Source organism: Felis catus, chromosome A2 (genome assembly GCF_018350175.1).
Source record: "Felis catus isolate Fca126 chromosome A2, F.catus_Fca126_mat1.0, whole genome shotgun sequence".
Taxonomy (NCBI): domain Eukaryota; kingdom Metazoa; phylum Chordata; class Mammalia; order Carnivora; family Felidae; genus Felis; species Felis catus.
Window position 1 is genome coordinate 126,091,985 of NC_058369.1, and position 26,502 is coordinate 126,118,486.

The 26,502-nt window shown below is 45.0% G+C and overlaps 1 long non-coding RNA gene across 1 annotated transcript; it reads right to left on the minus strand.

The window, feature by feature from the left end:
* Nucleotides 1-3,449: 3,449 nt before the first annotated feature.
* Nucleotides 3,450-24,204, minus strand: LOC123383956. Its single transcript, XR_006594404.1, has 4 exons — nt 23,051-24,204; nt 22,360-22,543; nt 5,377-5,466; nt 3,450-5,237 (listed from the first exon to the last, which is right to left on the minus strand). It is a non-coding gene; the product is annotated as an uncharacterized LOC123383956 (long non-coding RNA).
* Between the last annotated feature and the right edge of the window lie 2,298 nt (nt 24,205-26,502).

A 26,502-nucleotide genomic window follows, 5' to 3' on the forward strand; every position in this document is an offset into this window, starting at 1 on the left:
ACCGGACAAATTATCAGCATGGCCTGTCTACATTAATCAAATAATTACTCACCTCCCTATTTCATGAAGCCTGCTGAGTACTCGTTTTCACAGTTGCATCCTAAATTTAGCTCTGACTCCTGATAACCAGGACTGTGCTTTGGGTCTATTCTCTGACCTGGTCCTGGCTAACATCCAAGGCTCCAACACCCTAGGGAAGTTTAGGAGAGATGGCCTGAGTTGTGTTGCCCCAAGACTGGGCCTTCAGGCCTAAGCTTCAGGGCCCCAGGGAGAATGTGAGCAGCCACTTCTTGCCTGTGGCTGGTGGGGACAGCAAGAACGGGCTCAAGTGAGGATGCAAACATTCTAGAGCATCTGTTATGTACTTGGTCCATACCCTGAGTTCTAATTTAGTTCTCCACAAGTTATTATTTTAGGGAAGAAGTAATTGGAGCTCAAAGAGGCTAAATAACTTGCCCAAAGTCCACACAGCCAGGATGTGATAATGCTGGAATTTTTACTTGGGTCTCTTGATTTACCCAACATCTACATCTACATTTACCTCTACATTTTAATTGTAGTTAAATCCATCCGATTTAACTACATCCATCCGATTGTTGAAGTTAAATCCATCCGAATTACCTCCTCACGAAAATGCTCTCAATAGTTCCCTGGGATAGTGTACTAAAAACCCAACAAAACACAAAGCGAAGACATTCAAAACCAATAGGTTTAAATCTTGGTTGTGCTACTTGCTACCATGCGAACTCAAGCAAGCGCCGCTGCCCCTCTGTTCATCAGTTGCTCACCTGTGGTGTGAAAATTCTACCTACTCAGGAAATGCCATGAAGAATACATTAGTTACGCATAAAAGGGATCTAGATAAAGCACCTATGAATGGGATTGTCCTTTTCCTGATTCTTGGGAGGACTGGGCACCTTCCACAATATGTGTTGTGCAGTTCACTCACACACACACACACACACACACACACACACACACACACCCCTCCATAGCACCAGGCTGCTTGGCACAGTTGCCGAAGATGAAAGTCTCTGCTGTACCTTCCTGCTGCCCCAGAAAAGTTGCAGTGGCCCCAGCTCCTTGCCCCACCCTTTGAAATATTGTAGATGTCACTTCCAAAAGGGCATTCCAACAGGACACAGTTCTTCTTGGTATTAGTAGGTCTTGACTTCGTAAAATCTTGAGTCAAGCAAAGTTAAACTGAATTTTTTTTCTGCAGAACATTTCAGAGCTTTTAAAACACAAAGGTGCTTTATGACACTCCAAAGAGAACAGTATACACCTCACCCAAATTTAACCACATTGTCTCATTTTTTCACTGAGAATCTTGTTAAATTCATGTCTTGAAAAACGCATGTTGGGAAATACTGGTCCGACCCTCAGGACCTGGGTCTGATCCACTGCCATCACCAGGATGAAGTATGGCCACAGCTTTGCTGAGACTAGACGGGGCTACCCACCAGGGGTCTTTTCCAGTGCTCTCTCATTTAAATGTCTAATGGTTTTCAGGGCGCCTGGGTGGCTCAGTTGGTTGAGTGTCTGACTTCAGCTCAGGTCATGATCGCACAGCTCGTGAGTTCAAGCCCCTGCGGACAGCCCAGAGCCCGGAGCCTGCTTCAGATTCAGATTCTGTGTCTCCCTCTGTCTCTGCCCCTACCCCACTCACGCTCTGTCTCTCTCTGTCAAAAATAAACATTTAAAAATTAAAAAAAAATAAATGTCTAATGGTTTTCTCTTCTGTACAAACAGTATCCACTAATATACAGGCCCATGTGGTTTGGATTTACATTTCAGAGCACCTTGCTCAAGCTCCAAGAGCATTTTGTCAGGAGCTTAAAGAATTGTGGCCATTTCCCGGCAGGAGAGAATAGGAAGGTAGAGCCACCTACAGGAGACTTGTGTTACTGCACAGCAAGAACGCTAGGACCTTGCCGTCTGGACTGGAGAATTCAACACAGCACTGAGTAGAAATTGCACTACCCTCTCTTTACTTACAATGGAGATTTAACAATGAGAGCAGAGGTTTTCACAGGTGGACCTTTTTGTTTGAGGGAGTGGATGGAGAGACATGATTTGGACCGTGATTTATGTAATGACAAAACGTGTGTTGGGGAGGCAGGGCTTTGAAATAGATGTTTCCTCTGCAGGGTTGAATATTCATTAAAGTATTCACAAAAGTGGACTCATGTTCAATGTCTCCATCCCAGCCACAATTTGATTTAACTGCAAGATTGTTTTTACCCTGATGACAAGGTGTGCCCAGTGGTTTACGGGACGTTCACATAAAAAGATTGAGGGCTTTTCATTATAGCTACTAAACCTCATAGTGATTTCCTAGATGCGTTTTTAGCATTTTGAAAAATAGACTTCGTTTCCACAAAAATTAAGGCAACAAAATTTATGTCATCAGAACTGTGATGTACTACATGTTGTGATAAAAGCAAAATGTGAAACATTTTAATGCACTTAGTAACAAATGTGTTCAGGCTGATGGGAAAGCTCTTATCAGACCTCAGGGAAAGCGAGGGAGGAGAGTCATGTGCCAGGACAGATCATTCCCAGCTCCTCTTATGTGCAAGGAGTGGGGATCATTCCTTCCTCCAATGTCCCACAGTGTTTCCTGAGGCCTGTAACACACCAGACACTACAGTAGGTGTGGTCGATAGCCAGGAGAGGATGACAGTCCCCTGTCCTTATGATCCTGTTCCCACCAACCAACAAGGCTGAGAGCAACATTTCCAAGTAGGAAGAATCTCAAAAATCATCCTATGAGAAATTCTACTTAGGAGATACTTCCAGATTTAAAGCAGATTTTGCCAACAAGGAGTGAAAAGAGCTCCATTGGCATTTTCTTAGGCAAGATAATTGTGCCCAAAGAAGGTATCAATTTGTCTTTTCCAACAACTCATTGGAAGGTGGGATCAATGCCCTTGTGAATACCTTCCATTTCAGAATCTTTATAGAGAAACTTAGGCCTACTTCTATAAGAGCATTTTATCTAAGCAATCTTTCCATTTAAGACAAGCTTCAATTATCCAGACGATTGATAGTTTATAATTAAATAAGCTAGTGAAATCAACTTTGTAATTTGAAAATCTAAATATCAAGAACCCCAAAATGATGCTTATCATTTTGAATACTCTTGGCCCACTCTCTGCCCTGCTTTTCTTTCTTTCTTTCTTCTTGTACAAATACGCTTTTTGTTTTCACCATTATATGTTTTATTTTTCTTCATAAGTTATCTTAAATCCTTTAAGGAATAAATAAACAAATAAGTTCTAATACTAAAACCTATTGTGGAAAAGAGGGGCTTACTTACATTATTTTCAACTTGGAATATCTAGTTGAATAATCTACATAAAAACCTTGGATGCTAGCATTCCCATGAGACCAGAAAAACTATAACTCAAACATAATCAAATGAAATCTGGAAAGAACAAACACTCAAACACTCAAAACCTCAAAACACCACTTATTCCTACAGTTGTGAAAAGGCAACGTGGTTCCTTTTTTTTAATGTTTGTTTATTTTGAGAGAAAGAGCACATGCTTGTGCTTGGGGGAGAGGGAGAGGGAGAGAAAGAATCCCAAGAAGGTCTCATGCTCAATGCATGGAGCCCGAAGACATAGGGCTCAGCTCCATCCCACCACCGTGAGATCATGACCTGAGGGGAAATCAAGAGTGGGATACTCAACCGACTGAGCCACCCAGGTGCCTGGCAATGTGGTTCTTAGTAACAAAGGCCAGAAAACCACAAGATGTGTTTCTGGCTCTAAAACAAGACAATTGCAGAGAATGAGAGCCTTTCTGGAGAAAAGCATGTTCAAGTCTAAATAGTGTATACCATCTATAAATGGGGGTTGGGGGGAGATAGTGGGAAGAGGCATGGAAAACTTCTGGAATTCTAGAGTATCTCCATCTGGGTGTAAGTGATTACTTATGTTAAAATTATCAAGGTGTACACGTCAGATTGGTATACTTAACATACTTTACCATGTTATACTTTAATTTATAGTAATTAAATATACTCATTATACCTTAATTGAATTAAACATGCTTTAGTATGTTAGACCTTAATATGTATTCAATTAATGCATACGTGTGTAGGATTTTTATTTCAGAAATCTCATTGAATCTTAAGATGACCCAAAGTGAAATTTTAAAGGGGTTAAATTCTATTCACTATCTCCATTACCTCTTTTGCCAAAGTAAGGAAATGGGTGTATATTTTTTCAAAGTGTCCACATGGAATAAGGATTAAAACCAAAATGTGTTCTACTTAGAATTAGCATATCTTACCCCAAAATGAGAGGCTCTGGGTCCCCCTGGCTTCCTCACAGACAAGCAAGAACTCTGCTCTCAGATGAGCCTATCAAGCTGGACGCTAAACCCTCAGGGCTTTGAGGGCTGTTCCTCAGGAAGCAGGCGTCTTGACGGGCCCAGGTCCGAGCAGCGTGTTGAGGAACCCAGTCCTTACTCAGCTGCTTGGACGTGGGAGTTCCAGAGGTCCAGGGGGTTGACGGGGAGAGGAAAGCTGCTTCCCAAGGCTCATCGAGAGGCACAGCTGGCTGTGCATTTTCTGCGGCCGTCCTGCCCTCCCTACATGATCACCACAATGAACAGCCTGACTTCCCATGGATGTATGGGAGAGTGTGTATTTCCTAAAATGTGCACACATTAAATAGAAGAATACCAAAGCCTGGGGATGCAGTGTCTCAGTGACTCTTATCAAGAGAGGCTTCGACTCAAGTCAAACAAACCAGCACTGGCAGAGCACACACTCGATGCCACGTGCTGGGCAGAGTCCTGGGGGAACAGAGCCCCACAGGAACGTGAATTCTGGGTACTGTCCAATGTGGAGGGCAGGCAGGCAAACAAATCATCGCTTGCCATGCTGGCTATGTCGCAGGTAGGTACAAAGTACTAACCGAGGTATAAGGTAGGGGAGACTTAACTTTGTCCAGGAGTTAGAGAGGCTCTAGAGAGGAAATCATTTCCAACTGTTTCCCAATGAGACCTGCAGGTCATAGGAAATCCCAACATATTCTAACATAAGATATGATGAAGGAAGTATAAAAGTCCCCCAGAGTCCCACCACCCAGGACAGCCACTATTAACATCTTGCTTACCTGCTTCCAGATGTCTCTGCCCAGCCAGTGTTAATCCATCGTTAACTCCACGTGTGGCACTTTGCCAGGGGTTTCTTGCCATCTCATTTTATTCTCATGACAAACCTGTACAGCAAGTAGAATTAGGTATAAATATGGAGATTGGCATACGTGTCAATCTCATTTTACAAGCAAGGAGATAGGGAGATTTAAGGAAGGAAATGACTTGCCCAGGCTGCCCAAGTTGGTAAGTGGTAGGACTTACCTCCCGGTCTATCTAACTTCGGAGGCTGGGCTCCTAAACTCCCAGGAGGATGGGGCCTATTCCCAGCTTCAGCCTGGAGTCCAGAGTGACCTAGAGGGAGGGGGTGGAGAGAAACAGGGTTATGAGTGGTAGGAAGTGAAGCTGGGTGGGGAGAACACTGAGTGCTTTGCTGAGAAGTTTGGACTTCAGCCTGAATGCAATGTGTGTCTTCCAGCATTCTTAAGCATGAAAGTGACAACACCTGTTTTGTGTTTTAGAAGGATTCTGTTGGCAGTTCTATGGAGTAGGGCATAACCTGCAGCAGCATGAGTGGTTACAAGGCAGTCCAAGAGACCCTCAGCCAGAATAGCAGGTGTGTGGAAAGAGAGCCAAGATACCTGTCTGGGTGGAATCACCGTGCTTCCAGGATGAGTGAAAGGCTGTGTGGGACAAAGGAGAAAGAGGGAATAAGGAGGATTCTGAGCCAGGGTCCTAGTTTCAGTGACCAAGAGGGTTCTTTTCATGATGAGCTCTTTCCTGTGCTGAGCACTGTGCTAGATATTAGGGCACAAAGCTGAGTTAAAACTGACCATGACTTTGAGACAACAGTAATTTGCACTTTTGAATGAGTCCATGACAGGGCCACCTACCTTATGCTAGATTCTACTTGATGGAGAAGACTGGGCTCTTGAAGCCCCATATGTGCCATTTGGCCATTTTAGCCATTAAAGTCATTAAAAATGCCACAGGTAGAAACAGGCCACAGATTTTTCAAGAGCAGCCTTTCTGGTGGTCTGAAGCCAGAGGGTTGGACTTAGGTTGGTTTTTAATCATTTACAAAAATACCTAGATGCTGTGATGCATTGTGGGGGAAAAAGCAAGACATCATTTCATTTCCTTAATGCCGTCAACATGAACTTTGAGTTTTCATGTCCCAGACCTTGGTGCCATGAAGGGACACATTCAATCAGATTCTCTTAAAGGGTTATTATTTTAAACTCATCCAGACCTGAGCTCTTTGTGTTATTAGGGGAAAAAAAAAATCTTAGACATACCTTTGGCAGAATTGAATAGTGGTATTAATGGAATTAAATCTAACTGAATAAGATTTAATAAATTCTGATATTTTATATAGATTGACTTAGCCCCCTTGGAGTAGAACTTCTATAATTGGAGCAGCTTTCAGCTTTTGGATATCTCTTGGCATCATCAGTCTTTGCAGTGGGAATTTTGAACCACAAATTCAGGTGAGCAAGAATGTTCTTTGCTTTATTTCCTACCACTTGCCTTGATTTGTGACTCTCAGCCCCATTCCAATGGGGCAATGAGACATTACGCATCAATCTTTCTGGGCGTTTCTCACTCCCTCTCCTTGCTCTCCTCACTGGGCACACGCCACAGGAATCTCAGTGGGACAAGGTTCCTGTGCATCCCTTGACCACTGTCCACAGGGCTTGTCCATCCTGCCCGTCAGCCTTGTCCATGTGGCATTTGGGCGTGGAACTTCCTGCCTTTAGCCCTGTCTTCCCGGACGCGAGGCCACAAACTAAAAGCCCACAGATGCAAATGTGGCCTACAGGGGTGCTTTTCTTATTTCTTTTGGCCCACACACTGATTTTTTTTTTAATTAGAACTTTTCACATTTTTAAAAACTTAAATTTCCAGCTTCTCTTAAAACCTGTACGATGCAGGAACTCTGGACCCACATGTTCTCTGGCACAGATGGGCTGGGGCTGAGCTCATCCTTCAGAGAGGACTGAGTCCTCTAGCCCATCCTGTTCATAAGATACCCCATCCCCCCCGTATCATCACCCTGTGCTTTTGTTTTTCTCATAGGAGAGAAAGATGAACAGAGATTAACATGCAAGAAGGGGCACATGCTCTTGGGGTCAGCACCCATGAAAGGAGCGAGGATGCTACAAAATTGGGCAGAGGGAGAATCTGGGCTACCACGCAGCCTCAATGGTGGCCTCAGCCAACTTCACGGGTAACTCTGTAGCTGTGATGGCCCTTTTCTTGTGGCGAAAGGCCCCAGGTCTTTATATTCCTGCACCCACCAGGCATTGGGTGTCACTGCCCCTGGAGAGGAGCATGATCTTGGCCCAGGTGGGTCTCTTCAGCTGAGGGCAGTTCCTTGCAGCTAGGGCACTGGTCCCTCATTCTGATGGGGCCTCTGGGTGATATGTCACAGCATCAACCGTAGGGCCTGTTGTGGGCAGGGTAGGGATGGATCCACAGACCAAAGGGATGCTGCAGGCACCTCGACTCATTTATACTACTTTCCAGGTCCCCGTGGACACCTGGGCCAAGCACTTCTCTCTAGGGGCTCTGTTAGAGGCCCAGGAGAGCTACCTGAGGAGCCGGACATTGGCCCTTTGCTCAGGCTCCTCCCTCCTCTCTGAGTCTGCCCCCAACCCACCACCACCAGAAACCTTTTCCAGTCTGAGGAAATCTGACTACTATTCCATGTCTCCCACAGATGTCCTCACCGCTGCCTCTCAGGCCCTCTGCAAGGCCCTAAACAGAGGCTCTGAGAACACAAAGGTCAGAAAGAACTGCTGGTTATTTCTGCCTCCCTCCCTGCCACAAATCTCCCCGAGACAATGAACACAGAGACAGCTACTTGTTGGACTAGGAGGAAAGGAAATGAGAAACTACAGAGAGATAAGAAAAGCATAAGCGAGTGCTGCTGGCTCTCTGCTTACCCAAACTCTGGCCAGGAATCAGACCAAGCAGCAAGCCCAGTCAGGATGCCGCCCAGCCCACCAGGAAGACTGTCTCCAGTGGCCATTCCATAGCCAGAGCCCAGCGGCAGGAATGGTTTGCACTTCACTGGCTCTGAGAACCCTGACTGAAGGCAGCTTCCCTCCTCTTCACTGCTCCACAGTACTGCCTCCTCCATCCTTAGACCCCATCTAGTTTGGCTATTTTCTTTCTTTTTTTTTTTTTTAACTTTGCTGTTCTCTTTACTAGGCCTTCCTAGCATCATATTATAATTAGGGGTCATTCAGAGGCTTCATCTGCGAGGAGACAGGGGATCAAAAATGCCAAGTCATGGGGACTCCAACTGATGCAGCACTGTGGAAACAGTATGGAGGTTCCTCAAGAAATGAAAAATGGCAATACTACATGATCCAGAAATTTCACTTCTGGTTATTCACCCGAAGACAATGAAAACACTAACTTGAAAAGAGAGGTGCCCCTCCATGTTCATTTATACGTGCATCATTTATAGCAGCCAAGACATGGAAGCAAGCCAAGTGTCCATTGACAGATGAACGGATGAGGAAAATGTGGTGTGTACACACACACACACACACACACACACACACACACAATATTATTCAGCCACAAAAAAGAAGGAAATTCTGCCATGTGGGAGAAACACGGATGGACCTCGAGGGCATTGTGCTAAGTGAAATAAGTCCAACAAAGACAAAATACCATGTGCCCTCACTTATATGTGGACCCCCCACCAAAAAAAGATCAAACAAAAAACAAAAAAAAACTGAACATCTAGATACAGACAACAGATTGGTGGGGGTGTGGATGAAATGAGTGAAGACAGTCAAGTGTACAAACTTCTAGTTATAAGGTAAGTCCTGGGGATGTAATGAGCGGCATAGTGACTCTCGTTAATAATATTTTGTTGCATATTTGAAGGTTGCTAAGAAAACAGATCTTAAAATTCTTATCACAAGAAAAAAAATGTGTGTTGTACACCTGAACCTAATATAATAGTATATGTTAATTATATCTCAATAAAAAATAATTAAAAATAACAGAATGCCCAGTCAGGTCTCTGAAGACGTCTGGCCAGCTCCCCAGCCTGGAGCTCTGCGGTGCAGCTTGCTGATATTGTGCTACTGCACCCACAGCAGCCAGAGGCTGGTCACTCCTTCCCATCCTTAACCCACTTCCTGATGTGCAGGTCTGCCCAGCTAGTTCACAATTCTCTTTATATTATCTACCCTAGAGTATCTATACAGAAGAAATACATGCCTATAACTTACAGAAGGATACGAATTCTATAAAATAAACACAGGAGGCGGATAGCCAACTCAGGAAATATATGTTCACATTTTCCAGCCACGTCTAGATAACGATGTGGAGATGAGGGTCAGTGATCGGCCCGGTGCTCTGCGTGGGGAGAGAGGAGTGCCCTTCTGTAAGCTGGATTCCACAGGCCGTTGTCCTGAGTCAGAAATTCTTTGGAATGGATTCCAACTCAAAGTGCTTATGACATTTCTGTGGACTAGTTTGTGTGAAATGAGCAAAAGCACAGGAAAATGCCAAGCCCGAGAATGGACTTGAGGAAGGAGAAGATGAGTAGTCGGATGCAGCTGGGGTAGGGAGGGCCTTCCAGCAAGTACCCACTCTAGGGATCCAAGGTGCCTGGGATTCAGACAGGCTAGACACAGGACATTAAGGAAGGTGGACAGGTAGTAGGACCACATTTACTACCACATTTACTCCAAGAGCAAAGATGCTTTCCCTGCCCTCAAGAAGCTCTGACTAGAACAAGGAGCATAGACAACAAGCACTGATCCCAAACAGACCAGGAAGGTTGGGCACAAAGGTGGAAGAGTCGTAGATTGGGTTTGGGGGATGCAGGGAAGGGATTAGAGGCTGATTGTCAGAGAAGGTGACACCTGCAATGGGCTTTGGAGGATGAAAATTATTGCACCAAGCAGAGAGCATTTCTTCATGGCTAGGGGCAGATGGGAACCATTATGTCAAGGACCACTCTCATCTCCCCCATCTCCCCCATCTCACAGCATCCCTCATCTCCCCCATGCTGGACAGAAGAAGGAATGGAAAGAGGTGGATTATGGAGGAGTGTCCCTCACAGGGTTCTCAATTCTTCCCTCTTTCCTAATAAAATACAAACACGAGACCAGCTCTGAAAGAAGGTCTACAAACCCAATTTCCACTTGCCTTTGGTGTTCTGATGGAAACTGTACCTGCCAGGAGGGGAGCTGCCTGCCAGTTTCCCTTAGAAAATGAAGGCACAGACAGCTCATGAGGAAGACAAAATTGTATTGACTTAGCCAATTGTATTGACTTAGCCAATTTATATTCACTGTTACTGGGTGACCCAATTAACTTCTCTGCTCCCTGAATCGATTACCCATATCACATGGCTCATTATGAGCGATGGAGAGTCCATTTAAGAAATACAGTTTGACTACCTACTATGTTGCAGGCATTTTCAGAGAGCTGGAGAGTCAAAGATGAAAAATATACTCATCAGAGAACCAAAGTTGCAAGGAAGAGACCCGCACAGACCATCTTCCGTGATGGAAATGTGTTGCATGAATCATAAAAACATGAATGTATAGGAGATGCCCTAATACACATACAGTCACCAGAGCCCAGAATTCCGGACATGGGACACAAACTAGGCACCATGGAGAAGCACCACATGCACCCCCTCCGGGGGGGTTCCTCAGAACTCTGTCCTCTAGAGAAGCTGGACTGTGACTACAATAATTGTTTTGGGGTATCCACTGTAATAAGACACTGATTCTGATTCAAGAGGTGAGGACAGGGTAGCATTTCTAACCAGTTTCCAGGTAGATGCTGGTGCTGCTGATGCAGGAATTACCGTTTGAGCAGCAAGGCTTTAAAAAGCCTAAAACGTAACATTACAAAGGTGTGGGCATGTTCCCACAGGTCAGATCAACTCAGTATAATAAATTCACAAGATGGAGCCTTCAGAAGTGGTGAGAAAGGGTGAAGTGTCCTTTCCAGGAGACATGGACAGCAGGGGGAATCTGACATTCAATATACACTATTTGAAAGGGGAAAAAGAGAGAGGCAAACCAAGAAACAGACTCTTAAGCTACAGAGAACAAACTGATGGTCATGTAACCAGAGGGGAGGTGGGTGGGGGGATGGGTTAAATAGGTGATGGGGACAAAGGAGGGCACTTGTCATGATGAGCACCGGGTATTCTATGGAAGTGCTGAATTACTATATTGTACATCTGAAACTAATATTATACTGTATGTTAACTAACTGGAACTTACATTAAAAACTAAAAAAAACAACAACACATGCCGTTTGCAAAAAGGAAAGCGACTCCACCCAGGATCTCAATGCTGGCTGCTCATTAGAATCACTGGGATATATCATAAAACTATGATACCTGGATCCTACCCTCAGAGATTATAATTTAACAGATCTGCAGTATCTAGGCATTGATATTTTTAAAAAGCTTTCTAGAGAACTCTAGTGTGCACTATCTAATGGGATAATCAGTGCTCCCCAATGTGGTATCACCCACGGGGTTGGAGCTGTGAGCTGAGAAGCAGGTAGCTCTTGTAGCGCACTATTTTGCCTGTGACACCCCCTGTTTTATGTAAATTGCCTGTGAAGATTACAGCACAGCAGGAGCTTGAGTTATTTTATTTTCCCAGGAGGGAGGCTTCTCTGTGCCAAGCCATCCCCTTGTCACATCATGCATCGTGAGGCAGTGATTCCTTCCACCGTTAGATTCTTAGGGCTGGCAAGGAACTTGAGAACCATGAACTTACTAAGTAGCAGGTAGCCAAAACCAAGGCTCAGAGTGGTTCTGTGACCTCCCCACCATCACACAACCAGGGAAAGAATATGCCAGGAATGGGGTGAAGGTCCTGTGGCTCTTGACCCTAGGTCTCTCTCCATTAAACCTGGAGGTGGGTTCCCTTTTGACCCTCATGTACAGATCTAGCCAGGCACTCTCCAGAGGGAAGAAACTATCCTGTAGTGCCCTAGCTCAGAGAGCAGGGCAAAGAGAAGACAAGACAGTGAGTCTGCTAGATTAGCTCTTCTGGGCCACACACCAGGCTAGGAGCGCTCACAAGCCTGTCTCTTCCAACCCTCCCAGCCAAGGTCTTGAACGGTGGGTGTGGTCAAACTCCAGAACTATCCAGCTGAGGCTTCAAGGGGACTGTCTAGTGTAAAGGTAAAGAGCCCAGATGAGGAGCTGAGATCCCCATCTCTCACCAGAGACACCCACTCTGCCACCCCATGCAGCCCACCCAAGACAGAACCCACCCAGTCAGGGGCTTTCCTCGAACCCCTACACAACTAGGGGCAGGTTTTATTTGGCCAACTGAGGACTCCTCTGGTCCAAATCCACATTCTCTTGCGGACAGCAGATTCCACTGGCAGGTCAAGATGAATTATCAGTTACTACTTGCAGTTCTGAAACCAACCGGGCTAAAAATCGGCCATCTGTCATTGAACAAACTCAAAGAGTTAGGTCTCAACAATTTGAAAACTCTGGCCTGCCTTTTTGACTTGGAATATTACCACCTGCATGCTAACAGGCTTTGGAAAACAGAACAAACTTCTGGCCAACAGGAGTACTCAGTGCGTACATGGCCCAAATACACAACTGAGATCAAAGGAAAAGCAGTATCCACGGCAAGAAAGTCCCCCTTATGGCCAAGCCCGACACGACTTTGAGCAATTAAGGCCACAGCAGCATCTTACATGAAACACAAATCATGGAGAAAGAAACAGAGATCATGTCTCCAGTGAGGTATCAGAACTTCACAGGGCACTAAAAGCAAGTCTAGTGGGATAGCACCTTCCCTCCACACCCCCAAGGGAGAGTAGGAATAGCTCAAAATCTGGCATGAATTGAATGGGTGAGTGAGTGGGTGAGTGAGTGAATGCATAACATTTATTGATCACGGCTCTAGCCCAAGCACTGAGAAGAGCCTTTTCAAATATGTTACCTCAGTAAATCCTCACGGCTAAGTAGATGTACTAATACCCCAAATAAGGCTCAGGGAGGCTAAACAGCCTGCCCAAGGTCACAAAGTCACCCGGATGAAGAGCACGCAACAGTTGAGAACTGCAGGATGTGCTAAGGGCACTGGATCAAATAGACACTCGGAAGCCCGAGGTCATGCCCTCAGGCCACCCACCTTCTGAACTGGAGGGCTGAGCCACACCAGAAAACAGGCAAAACTCACAAACACAACTGGAACCCAAAGGAATGAGAGGTCTGGGATTGCAGGGCTGTTTCCAAGATTGCCCTGACTGACTCTGAGCCAGCGACAGAGCAGCAGAACACGGGTACCCACTGCCCAAGGACAGATGTACTTTCAGAGATGAGTTGTGACGCTGCCCTGACGCTGCCCTGACACTGCCCAGGCCGCAGGGGTGGGGGCACATCAGAAGCATGTGAAGGATGTGGGGGGGGGGATGTGGGGGGCCACATGAGGATAGGTCAGGACCAGGGGTTGTGTCGGGGAGCATGGAGGAGTGATGAGAAGTGGGGAGGGGCGCAGGGGTGCTGTGGCTCATCAGGCAGCAGTGGGGGGTGTACAGGAAGCATATGGAGGAGTAGGGGACGTGGGAACCTATGGGGGACGTGTGGAAACGTGTCGCAGCAGACAGAAGGCACACATTGTCAATGTTTTCCCACTAAGGGCTGCCCCTTTGCTGCATAGATTCAGCCCCAGCACTTGTTGCCCTGTGAGGAGTGTCCAAACTCAGATCAGCTAGACACTGAGGCCATCTAGTGTTGGAAGCATCTTAATGGCCACTTTACCAAAACTTGCATCTGTAGTCCCCAACTTTTACCAAGGAGCCCTGGAGCTCAAAGGAGATTTGTCCGAGGGCAGGTCAGAAGTGCACCAAGAACTCCGTATCCTAGTCCCCAGTCCTAAGGGCCAGCTGGAGCCACTTGGCTGTCAGCTGTGTGGGGGCCACAATACAGAAGACAGCCACATTCCCTAGCAGGCCGGTCTGCTCCCTCCCTTGGTCACCAGCCATGCTCACCTTCTCCCTCACCAAAAACTTATCCACGGGTTACAGTGTGAAAGTAAGTAGAATTTAAAAGAAGATAAAACTCCATACATCACAACTTACAGACACTAACTGCAATCAGCACAACTAATGCTTCAGCAGTCGGATTGCTTCTGCAGACTCAGGAAACCTAAATGTCTGCAAATGGTGTACAATTCCTGGAAGTCCTACTCCCACCCCCTTCACTTCGTATTCTGGGCAGATGACAGGGAAACAGGTGTGTAAGGGTGCACATGTGCCCATTTAGAAAGCAAGTAAACCACCCACCAGCTTCGGTCCTTTAGCACTCACTAAGGACGGATCGCTAGTGGCCCAGCTCATGGCTGAGTGCAGCCTAGAGGTGAAGCTCCCTGCTCCATGCCCTGTGGCTCTCTCCTATAACAAGGAGTTTCAAAAAACAGGTTCTGGGGACTTGTCTCGGAGGCGGTGGCCTGACAGTCATCCTTTCTTAGGAAAGTAAATTGTAATTCCCACTTGCTCAGCACATCACTTCCCTCTGTGGGAAGGAACAGCTTGAACCCAGGCAAAGAAACAAGGCTTTGCCACCGTGATCCGCTCTTCAGGCTGGAGAGACTGAGGAACTCTCTCCCCAGGCTTGCTCCTGGGCTGCTCACTGTCTACCTGACTCACATCCCACCAGGGCCCCTGTTCGCCCATAGCGTCTCCCCATAACATTCAATCAAAACCGAACCCTCCATTTAAACCATTGCTTGGCTTTCCATTGCTTTTGGGATAAAAACATCGACAAGGTCCTGCCTGGTCTGGCCCTTGCTCACCTCCCAGCATTTCCCACATACCACACCTCCCTTGCTTTCTGCTCCCCAGCTTTACCCCACCTTCTCTCAACCCTTGGCTCTTGCCTTTCCAGGTTCATCACACACTCCACACCCTCTGTCTGGAAGGCTCTTCCTTTCTCTCTCCTCCTAGTCACATATCTCCTCTTGAGGAAGCCCTCTCTGACCTCTTTGGCCAGATCTCCCTATCAGAGTTTTTTTGGGTACCTTTGTGGCACATATTCTAATTTGACCATTGTCTCTCTCCCTGGCAAGACTGAAAGCTCCATGTTGGATTTTGCTCATCCTCTACCTCACAGGCACTATGGCACCCCATAATAATAATGGTGCCAACTACCATTTATTAGGCATCTACTTGAGCTGGCCATTGTGGAAATAAGCTTTAATCTCTTCATCTTGGAGCATACTAGCTTCACTATGCAGATCAGGATAGTGAGGCTTGGATAGGGTAAGCAAGTTGCCTCATAGTTGTTAAGTAGAGGAGCTGGGATTCAGGGACTTCTGGTGGTAAAGCCCATACGCAACCACCACTCCATACACCTGTTCATCTGTTATATCACCTTCCCCCTCACCATATACCACCCTTCTGCTATCTCTTCACCCTCTTTGTTCCATCCCCACCCACTCTGTATAACTCATGGCTGACCCAGAGTAGGGATTCAGTAAATGCCTGCTTGTTGAAACCTGGCCTGGTAATGTGATACCAAGTTTCCTTCTTCTACGCAGGCACAGTCAAGTACAGCATTGCCATCAAAAATCATCTGAAGGACACATTCAGTCGGCATCAATCAGATCCCCCTTCCTGAGCATCTCCTCATGAGCAGGTATTACGTGAAGGGACTGAAATACCCAAGACATTATTTTCCAGAGGCGTGCTGGGGCACAGTATCCCTTAGGATGTCAATAAGCACAAAAACTGGACTCTGTCATCAAAGATGGGAAGGCATGGATTGAGCCGAGTTGCACAGGGTCCCTTGTGGTGCACTTTCTTAGTCTTTCATGAGCTAATGTGTACTGACCATCCACACAAGGGGTTGGGATGGGCATCTCTTCCTCAAACAACTCCCAGAACCTTCTTTTCTGGGAGCCAAACACCTGACTAGAGTTCCATGGAAATGCTTTGAATGTCACCTAACCCATGGTACAACTCTCCTCTTGGCTTTGTCGGTGAAGTCAAGATGGCTCTGACATCTTCAGCACAGCACTGGTCCCTTGTGCTTGGCAGTGGAAAATCTGACAAATAATTCAGTATTCAATAATTCTCAGCTTCAGGGACTCTATCAATATTTTTCAGCTTTAAAGTCTGATATCTTTCAGCCAGAAACTCACATGGCAACTGTTTCTATTGCCACCCTTCTTGGAGGTGGCTCTCAACGTTCTTGGTGCATGTATTATCCACATTAGGTGCAAAAGTCCCACAGGCTTCCTTTCCCAGGTACCAGGGCCATCAACAGCTCGGTGAAAGGTAATGAGAACAGGTAGGCTGCTTAAATGAAGCATGGGAAGGAAATGGTAAGACTGTATCCAATTTTTAGGACATAGAGAACAGATTTGCCAAATGACATGGTAGAAAGAAGCCTACCTACTAGTTAACTGAGGGTCTCAGAGGCTCCTCTGACCTTCAACCTATCGAGGGAAGAATTCAAGACAGGACTCTGACAGCACCATCCATTCATTCAACACATACTTAGTTAGAGAATGACTATTTTTACATTGTTAGTATTCACATCCTACCTGTCTATCTTTCAACAGATAATTTTAAGAACTCTGTGTACAAAGGGCTGGTGAGTTGATTGTTTTCCATACCTGGGTTTTTAGATCTTGAAAGAATTCAATACAATTTGGGGAATAAAGAGAACATCTAGCCAACAAATAGACTGTACTTCCAAAGAGGGTTTGGGAATTAATTGTTTGGAGTTCAGGATGTACTTTCTAGAGGAAATCTCAGGCTGCTACTGATAATAATAATAATAGATACTAGAAATAGTAATACAGGGTTTATTATGTGCCTGGCCCTTTACTAAGCACTTAGTATTCATTTTTTTCACTCAACCCCTGCAATACTGCTATGACTTCTATGATGGTCATCTCTATTTTCCAGAGGAAGAAACTGAGGCTTAAAGAGATAGGGTAACTTATTTCAGGTCCCACATTTGGTAAATGGCAGAAGTTAGACTCCAACCCGGACCTGTCTGTCCAGAGACATGCCAGCAAAAGGCTGTGCAACTCCAAAGCTGTGTTGACATATGGCAGAAAATTGCACAGTGATAACTGCAGCATCCATCACAAGGAAATAATAGCATCTAATAAGCAGGCTTATTTTCTATATTGAACACTAAGGATTTAAGAAAAGAAGACATGCTTTAAGAATTTGATTTTCTACCAAAGATGTCTTAACACATGGTTTATATTTCCCAATTCCTGATTCCTACCACCCTATGCAACCTTCATTCTGGTACATCATGGTTTATCTCGGGAACCTTGAGAACAAGCCAGATGCAAGCAGACTGACCAAAGGAGCAGAGGTTAGTTAGCTCTGTTCTCCACACTCACAGCCAGGTTCATGCAGCCAAAATGGGAGGAAAGGACATCATCTCTGTCTGCACAACCTAAGCTAACCAGGGATATTAATCAATTAATGGATTCAAATTAACTGGTAATCAAATTGATCAATCCACATTCTTCAAGGAAGAACACTCCAACAGAAAAATAAGCAGGGAACATGAAAGAGTAATCCACAGAAAAATATAAACGGGGCTATAAACATATAAAAAGACTGCTAAATTCTCTAGGAATCACTGAGATACCAATAACAATAAAATACACTAGGCCATTACATTTACAACATTTGGATTGGTCTTGTTTTGTTATTTAAAGATGACAGTATTTCTGAGGATCCATGCGGAAAGGCATTCCCATTTTCTGTGGGTGAACAGCAGTACAGCTTTTCTGTACAGCAATTGGAAAAGTACACCAAACACCCTTACAAAGTGCACGCCCTTTGCTTAGCAACTTCGTTTCAAGGAGTTTGTCTTAAGGAACTAAATAGGGATGTACGAGAAGTTTAGCTACAAGTCTACAAGTAGTGTGTCCTGTATGGCCCCATTTTTTTGTTAAAAAAAAAAAAAACACACGCGTGCGGGGTGCCTGGGTGACTCAGTCGGTTGGGTGTCTGACTTCAGCTCAGTTTATGATTTCGTGGTTCGTGGGTTCAAGCCCCACATCAGGCTCTGTACTGACAACTCAGAGCCTGGAGTCTGCTTCAGATTCTGTGTCTCCCTTTCTCTCTTCCCCTTCCCCGCTCACACTGTCTCTCTCAAAAATAAATAAACATTAAAAAAAAATTAAACACACACAGACACACACACACACACACACACACACACACATATCTTTAAGACAAAGTCTAGGAGAATCTAAACTAAAAAATAAATTGTAGTTACCACTAGATTACAGAACAAGGACTAATTTTATATTTTCTATTTTTTTGCTCAATGAATATGTACTAATGCTGTAATTTTTTAAGTTGCATATATAAAATCTGTACGTGTCTATATATATATTTGTGTGTGTGTGTATATATATATATATATATATATATATTTAGGTTACATGTGTGTGTTTGTGTGTATATATATATATATTTTAGGCTATGTATGTGTGTGTGTATATATCTGTGTGTGTGTATATATATATATATATATGTATATATATATATATATATATATAGCCTAAAATATACATATATACATGATTCAAGCCAATGAACCCATTCCAGATTATTTGCAGGGTAGGGGGTGGGTACCCTTTGTCTTGAGTAGTGGTCTCCAAAGTAGATTATGTGCATGCCAGGATGTGCAGAAGAAGATCCATTGAGATGTGGGGAGAAAATATTAGAGCTTCTATTTATATTTATTCTTCGTTAAAAAATAAGAAAGATGTTTAGTGTCAGCAACATTTAATAAAGTAGCTGACACTGGCACCTTGCTGGATCCCCTGGTGAGCCAGGCGCAAGTCACATGAGACCTGATGGTTCCCAAAGGAGGAGGGGTTCCCAGGACAGAGGCTTCACCTTCTTTCTTGCTTGCTTTCAGTGTCTCATGCTGTGCCGCACTTGACATGTGCCCAGTTACATCAATTTATGACTCTGGCGTTCAGATGTAACTAAACCGGCCCTCAGGAAATAGACAAGTGGCTTTAAAAGAGTCCTGCCAAGAAATGGCAGATTGCAGATGATAATGATAATATTGCAAGCCCAGCAAACAGCAAGCAAAAGCTTACTGTGACACTTCTGCTCCCCGTGACAGCAAGTCCTCAGCCACATGATTAGATAAAAGTAATGACAATCTAATCAGATCTGACAAGAAGTGAGCCAGAAAGAGCCAGAAAGTACGGAGTTAGAGGTGATGTTTTAACAATACCAAGGATCAGTAAGACAGAAACCGGGTTCCAGCTTTAAAGAAATTATATTGTTGAGTGAGAAAGCGAAGTGCAGAACAGGGAGTAATAATCATCAACCACCATAAAAGGGGAGGGAAATACTGTCTGTGCTGGCTTGTACGTGCACTTAAAAACAACAGTGGAAGGATAAACCAGACATGAACAGTAGTGGTAACTTGCTTAGAAAAGCAAGACCTGAGGAGACTGACAGGTAGGCAAGGAGACATTTCAGGCTTTTACTTACAGCTTTTGAAGTTTGCACTGTATGGATGTATTACCTCCTCAAAAAAAAGTAAAAGTAATATTTTAATTACTTTTTTTCTTAGGCCGTTTCTGAACATTTCCGAACCATATTCTATAAAAGTCTTCTACTCTTGGAGTCTGACCTACTGGTTTATCAGATCCAATTTTAAACCTGTGAGTGGTTCAGCTGGTGAGGCATCTGACTTCAGCTCAGGTCATGGTCAGTGAAGAGCCCACTTCAGATCCTCTGTCTCCTTCTCTCTCTGCCCCTCTCCTACCCATTCTCTCCCCCCCCTTCTCTCTCAAAAATAAATAAACAATAAAAAAATTTTAGATAAATAAAAGCTGTGAGAGCTATTAAATATGCCTTATTCCGAATACTTGTCTATCTATCTCCAAAAATCTATTCCTCAGAACATTTCTGAATGTGGCAAGAAAGAGAGGAAAGAAAGAGAGGCAGAGGAAGGAGCCCATTCCAGCCCTCCTGGGAATATCTGACTGACCGAATACACAAGCCTCAACCATCCACTTGGACAACATTTTTAACACTGTCCTAGGAAGTTATTTAAGATATATATATATATATATATATATATATATATATATATATATATATATAAACTAAATATATATATTTAAATATATATAATATATAATATATATTATATATATAATATATATTATAATTAAATTATAATATAAAATTATATATATAATATATATGGAAACTAAAAGTCTTACCAAATTCCCAGGCAACTTCTGGTTTCAGGTCCAGCATGTAAGGAGCTTGAAAATCTTGTCATCACATGCCAAAGTAGGATCTAACCTCCACAAAGTGGCCCCTCACCTCCAAAGGATTTCCCAGGGTCCTCAGGAAATTCTGAAGAGGTCAACAAGTCCAGAACTAATGGAACTTGTGTCCAGTATTCTAAAAGTTACAAATCAAAACTCAAAAGAGAACCTCAGTACATCATCCTCTTTGTCCTTCTAAAGTGAATACTATGACTCTATTCATTTTGAATGTACACCCAAATCTCTTTCCCATATCTATTTTGCCATTTTTATTGTGTCTCGCGGTATTCTTTAAAAGGTGTATCTAAATTCCTTTTCAAACAGAATGTTTTTACAAGGCCCTCCATTTCTTGTGGATTCCAAAGCAGTCCCCGGAAGGAAGAAAATCCCCCAGGTTGACATGTTAAGAGCTGAGGAATGTGCTCAACATCATTAGTCACTAGGGAAATGCAAATAAAAACCACAATGAGATACCACTTCATACCCACTAGGATGGTCATAATCAAATATATGGATAGTAGGAGTGCCTGGGTGGCTCAGTCGGCTAAGCGTCTGACTCCAGCTCAGGTCATGATCTCACAGTTCGTGGGTTCGAGCCCCACATCAGGCTCTGTGCTGAGAGCTCGGAGCCTGTTGCCTGCTTCAGATTCTGTGTCTCCTTCTCTCTCTGCCCCTCCCCCACTTGTGCTCTGTCTCTATCAAAAATAAATAAATGTAAAAAATAAAAAATAAATATATGGACAGTAATACATGTTGGTGAGGATGTGGAAAAATTGAAACCTTGTACATTACAGGTAGGAATGCAAAATGGTGCCGCCACTGTGGAAAACAGCCTGGCAGTTCCTCAAAAAGCTAAACATCATATCACCATATGACTCTGCAATTCTACTCCTAGGTATATATCCAAAAGAATTAAAAACAGGTATTCAAACAAAAGCTTGTACTTAGAAGTTCATTCAGCACTACTCACAATCACCAAAAAGCAGAAATAACCCAGACGTACATCAGCTGATGATGTAGTATATACCAAGTGTGGTATGGCCATGCAATGGAATATTATTCAGGCATGAAAAGGAATGAGGTACTGACACATGCTACATCATGGATGAACTCTGAAAACTTAAACAAGACACATATGTGACTCCATGTATATGAAATAGAATTGGTAAATCTATAAAGATAGATCAGTGGCCACAGGGGCTGGGTACATGAGTGAAGGGGAAGTGATTTGCTTAATGGGTATGGGGTTTCTCTTTGAGGTGATAAAGAAGTTTGGGAAACTATCTAGCAGTATGGTTGTACAACATTGGAAATATACTAAATGCCACGGAACTGTATACTTTAAGATGATTAATTTTATATTACATGAATTTTATTTTGATTAAAGAAAAAACCTAGGAGAGGGAGGTGCCTGGGTGGCTCTGTCAGCTAAGCATCTGACTCTTGGTTTTGGTTCAGGTCATGATCTCATGGTTTGTGGGATCAAGCCCCGTATCAGGCTCTGCACTAACAGCGTGGAGCGTGCTTGGGATTTTCCCTCTCTCCTCTCTCTGCCTCTCCCTTCACCCCCTCTCTCTTTCTCTCAAAATAAATAAATAAACATTAAAAATTAAAAAAAAAACCCTAAGGGCTGGTTATCCCCATCCTATGGTTTGTGGTCTCCTCATTTCTTCTCCGTGTAGATCTTGGGTAAATGACAAATCAAACTGCAAAACCCATGGACTTGAGTCCATGGGTTTGTTCCCACACCAGTTCTCACTCGTGCCCAGGAGTAAGCCTGGTCCATTACTCTGCCATATCTGAACTTTACCCTCTTCCTGTTCTGGTCCTTCACAGACACTGCTGATACTTCTGCTAGGTAACAGTGATTTACATTGAGCACCTCCTACTTCCAGAGTCACTAAGCTAAGCACTTAGCATGCATTACCTCATGTAATGTTCCCAACAATGCCATAAAGTGAGATTATCACTGTCTCCACTTTACACTTGATGGAACAGAGAAGGACTTTCCCAAGACACCTGGGCAGTGGCAAAACTGGGCTGGGAAGGTGGATGGCAACGATTCCAAAGCCATGACACAAATCTATTCTCTGAGATGTTAATGGTGTTCCCTGCAAAATAAAGTGGGAATTCATATTAGTTTAAAAAAGACTCTGATAAAAATCCTGCAAGAAAGGAACTTTGGATTTCTTTTTCCCAGTGTTCTCCAAAATTAGTTAACCACAGAACACTCTCTCCCTCTCTCTTTCCCCTCTGGCCCCTCCTGTATCTCTTCGTCTCTTTCAGAGAACTTCCCTTAACATCTCAGGGGACACTCATGTTTCTGGGACCACAGGGTGGAAAGTGCTGCATCAACAGGGTGAACTGTCGGGCCAGAGAGGCCTCTCCAGCTAAGCAGTGTCAAAGGGACTAGTCATAACACTAAAACAGAAAGGCGGACTTTAGAGACCACTGAGCTGGGTGTAGGGACCCCGGCAACGGGGTCTGGCACTACAGGAGATAGGACTCAACTGCAAACCCGACAAGGGAAAGTGAGGACGTACAGCCAAAGAGCCAGGTGGGGTGAGTAGATGGAAAATTCCTAAGAGGAAAGGGGCCCTCTGGCTAAACCCACCTACCAGGGTGATCAGACACCATCTGCAGGACAATGGAAGATAAGGAACCAGATCAGCTATCGAGGGTGAGACTCTGGCTAAACCACCTTCGCAGGATTCTTGCTAAAACTGGATGATACAAGATGGACACAGAAGCCCAAAAGCCAAGTCCTAGCTGGGAAGAGGGCCCAAAGGAGCCTGGCTGAAGTTTGGTCAAGGAGAGGCTCTGCCAACAAACCACCAGCTGACCCCCTGCGTCAGACTCTGAAGAAGTTCCAGAGGGACCTGCAGGAAAACAGAGCAGGAAGTTAGGAGGCGGCAGGACGAATCGAGGAAGATGGCAGAGCCAGGGCTTCCAGCCGGGATTCTCAGCCCTGAAGCACATCGCAATCCCTGCAGAACTGAAAAACAAAAGCAAAGAACCCACCTCCGCCCTCGGAGGCTCTGAGTAGAGCTAGAGCTCACACATGCACACACTTGTCCGTCTTCCCAGGTGAGTCTGGTGCGCCGCAGCCGGGTGGGACCGCGCCGGGCCGGGCTGGGCATCTCCCTCACACGGCTCCCAGTCATGGCCAGAGAGGTTCCCCCAAGAAGACACGCCAACGGGCTTCAGGTTTCTTGAAGAAAGGCTGTCCTTGGCAGCTCTAACCTCAAGAAGCTGAGACTGACAAGGCCAGGATGAGGGAGAGAGGCAGGAAGCGGCATCCTCCCCATCTTCACTGGAGCCAGGGCCATTAGGCAGAAATGGCTTCCTCTCCCCCGGAATCCCCACGCTTGCCATCGAAAGCCAGAAACAGGATGAGTGATTACAGTTCCTGACAATCAATCCATTTCATAGGATCTCCCTCTCAGTTATTTCCTAAATAAATGGATTTTTGGAGGGAAGGATTTATTGCCAATCAACCCTGTCAGCTCTCTATATCATCTACATGTATTTTCTTTTACAAAGTATTTGTTGTATTCTGGTTTTTTTGATTTTTTGTTTGTTTGTTTGTTTTTGAATGTGGCCTGAGATAGACGCATCCTGGAGAATTTAAGAAATTCCATTTTATTTTGTTGTTTTCCTTCAGGCTTTCCGGGTGCCCATTTCCCTGGCCTCTCAGCCTTTATGTTAATGGTTTCCAAAGCACGGCCCCAGGACCACCACCAGCAGCACCTGCACCAGCAACAGCAGGGAGCATGTTAGAAATGCAAAGTCTTGGACTTCAACACCACCCCCCCCCCCCATCTACTAAATCAGAAACAGAAATGCTGAGGGTGGAGCCACAACCTGTTATCTTAACAAGCCTTCAGGTCACACTCAGCTGCACAGTCAGACTGCTTTCAATTCTTTTGCTTGAGACCCTAAAAGTCCACACTTTGCGGAAATAGTCTGTGTCTTTAAGCACCTCCCTTAGATTTCTAGGCTTTTTGTTTGTTTTATTTTGAGAGAGAGAGAGAGAGCATGAGCAGGGGAGGGATGGAGAGAGGGAGAGAGAGAGAGAGAGAGAGAGAGAGAGAGAGAGAGAGAGAGAGAATCCCAAGCAGGCCCCTCACTGTCAGTACACAGCCTGATGCGGGGTTCAAACTCACCAACTGTGAGATCACAACCTGAGCCCAAATCAGAAGTCGGACGCTTAACCGACTGGGCCACCCAGGTGCCCCTTTTTTAAAAATTTGTGTTGTCAAACTCTTCTTTGGTAGTCATTGCTCTGAGCAGGCCCCGATGTTCTTTCTTAGTCATGGGTTGTCTGTGGAAAGGACGCTGGGAGCAGGGGTCACTATGCGGTGTCTGATCGCCTGGGCCACAGGATGAAATATAGGGAATTAAACGAGCAAAATCCAGAACCAGTGATCAAAGGAAAGAGAAACGTGGGCTTCCCCGGCACCAGCCCCCAGTGGGGAGAGAAGCCGCAGGACTGAGATCCCACAGCAGAGCTCCAGGAGGGCTGACCCCGGCCCACACAGTCCTGGTTGATGCCCCTGCCCCCTGCCTTCCTTTCTCAAACTTACTGGCCAATTTGCATGAAGTCCCAGCTCATTAGGCACTGGGGATTGGAAGTCTAGTATTAGGCAATGTCTCCCCTCCAGGGTTTCAACTTCCTTCCAACACCAGAGAAACAAGGCACAAGAATCCAGAACTGCAGGCTAGAATTCTTTTTACTGAGAATTTGCAGTCTCCTGAGCAAGGGAGAAGGGCCCAAGGGAGCTTGCCCTGCTAAAAAGGGCTAGCCGCCTCCCTACAGCCAACTGGACAGCCTTGAAGGACACCCAGAATCTCTCTGATTTGGGGGCACACCCCAAAATTCCTCATCTCAGAACCGCTGTCTCTACTGAGGCAATGTGGTTCCGGAAAACATTTTTTTATTTTTGTTTTTTTTTTTTTCCAGAAAACATTTTTTAAGTTAATCCCTCCTTTGGAGTCATCAAACCAGAGAGGGACCTGGCATCAGTTTAGCACCTACTGTATACCAGATTCCATGCCAAGCACACTACACACATTGTCTCCTTTATTCCTCATCAGCCTGTGGGGCAGACACTATTACCACCCCCACTCCATCGTAGAGATGAGGAAACTGAGGCCCAGGGAGTGTGTGACAGTTGCTCTAGATCATAAGACTAGTGAGGGGCAGGTCAGAGGCAAACCCAGGTATGAGCACTTCCCCTGCACCGCCTCCTACCTTTAACCCATCCGCTCATGTTTGCCTTTGAAAACTTAGAAACAGATTCCCTAGAAACAAAGCCGGATTCCTTAAACACAGGAGTAGAAAAGGGGCAGAAAAGGGCCAGATATTATTTTGAGTGAGATAGGGTCTTTGTAGCAAACAAGACTGGTGAAGTCCGGTGGTCCTGGAGGGCTAGGGTAAAAGTACATTCATAGCCTGCAAAGCAAGAAGGGGATTCAAAGCCATAGGTAAGAAGGCCTTTGCCTCACCCTGGCCCATGGATTCCCCAGGAGTGGGATTGTGAAAACAGGAGAGTTTCTGAGGGCTTCTAGTGGGAACCAGTGCTCAAGTAATCCCTGCCTGCAGAAGGGGACTTTTCCTACCCCACTCTCCTCCTGGCCCCAGAGACGTGAACAACAAACACTGCTAACAGAGGTCACTTGCCCCCATCACACAACATAAGCCACCTGACCCTCCTTCTGGGAAAAGGCCCTTTCTGTCCAGCAGGCCTAGAGACCAGGCAACCTAAGCCCCACCTCTCCCACCACCCCAACTTCGGGGTTCACAGCCCGAGCGGATGGCCTCCCACGGCAAGGAAAGCCCAGAAAGATCTTAAAACCATCCCCAGAGGGGCAGTGAAGGCTAAGGGGCACACACTATTTAAGGACTAGCACACAATCTATCTTTGGCAGATTTTGTTCCGCTTCTGGGGATGGCAGTTACAGAGTGCCCCGAGTATGTAATTTTTAACTGATGTAAATTCAGCTTTCCCTGCTTCATTCCAGGAGACACATAATACAATGTTAGGGGTGTGGAAGTGTGTGCATTATG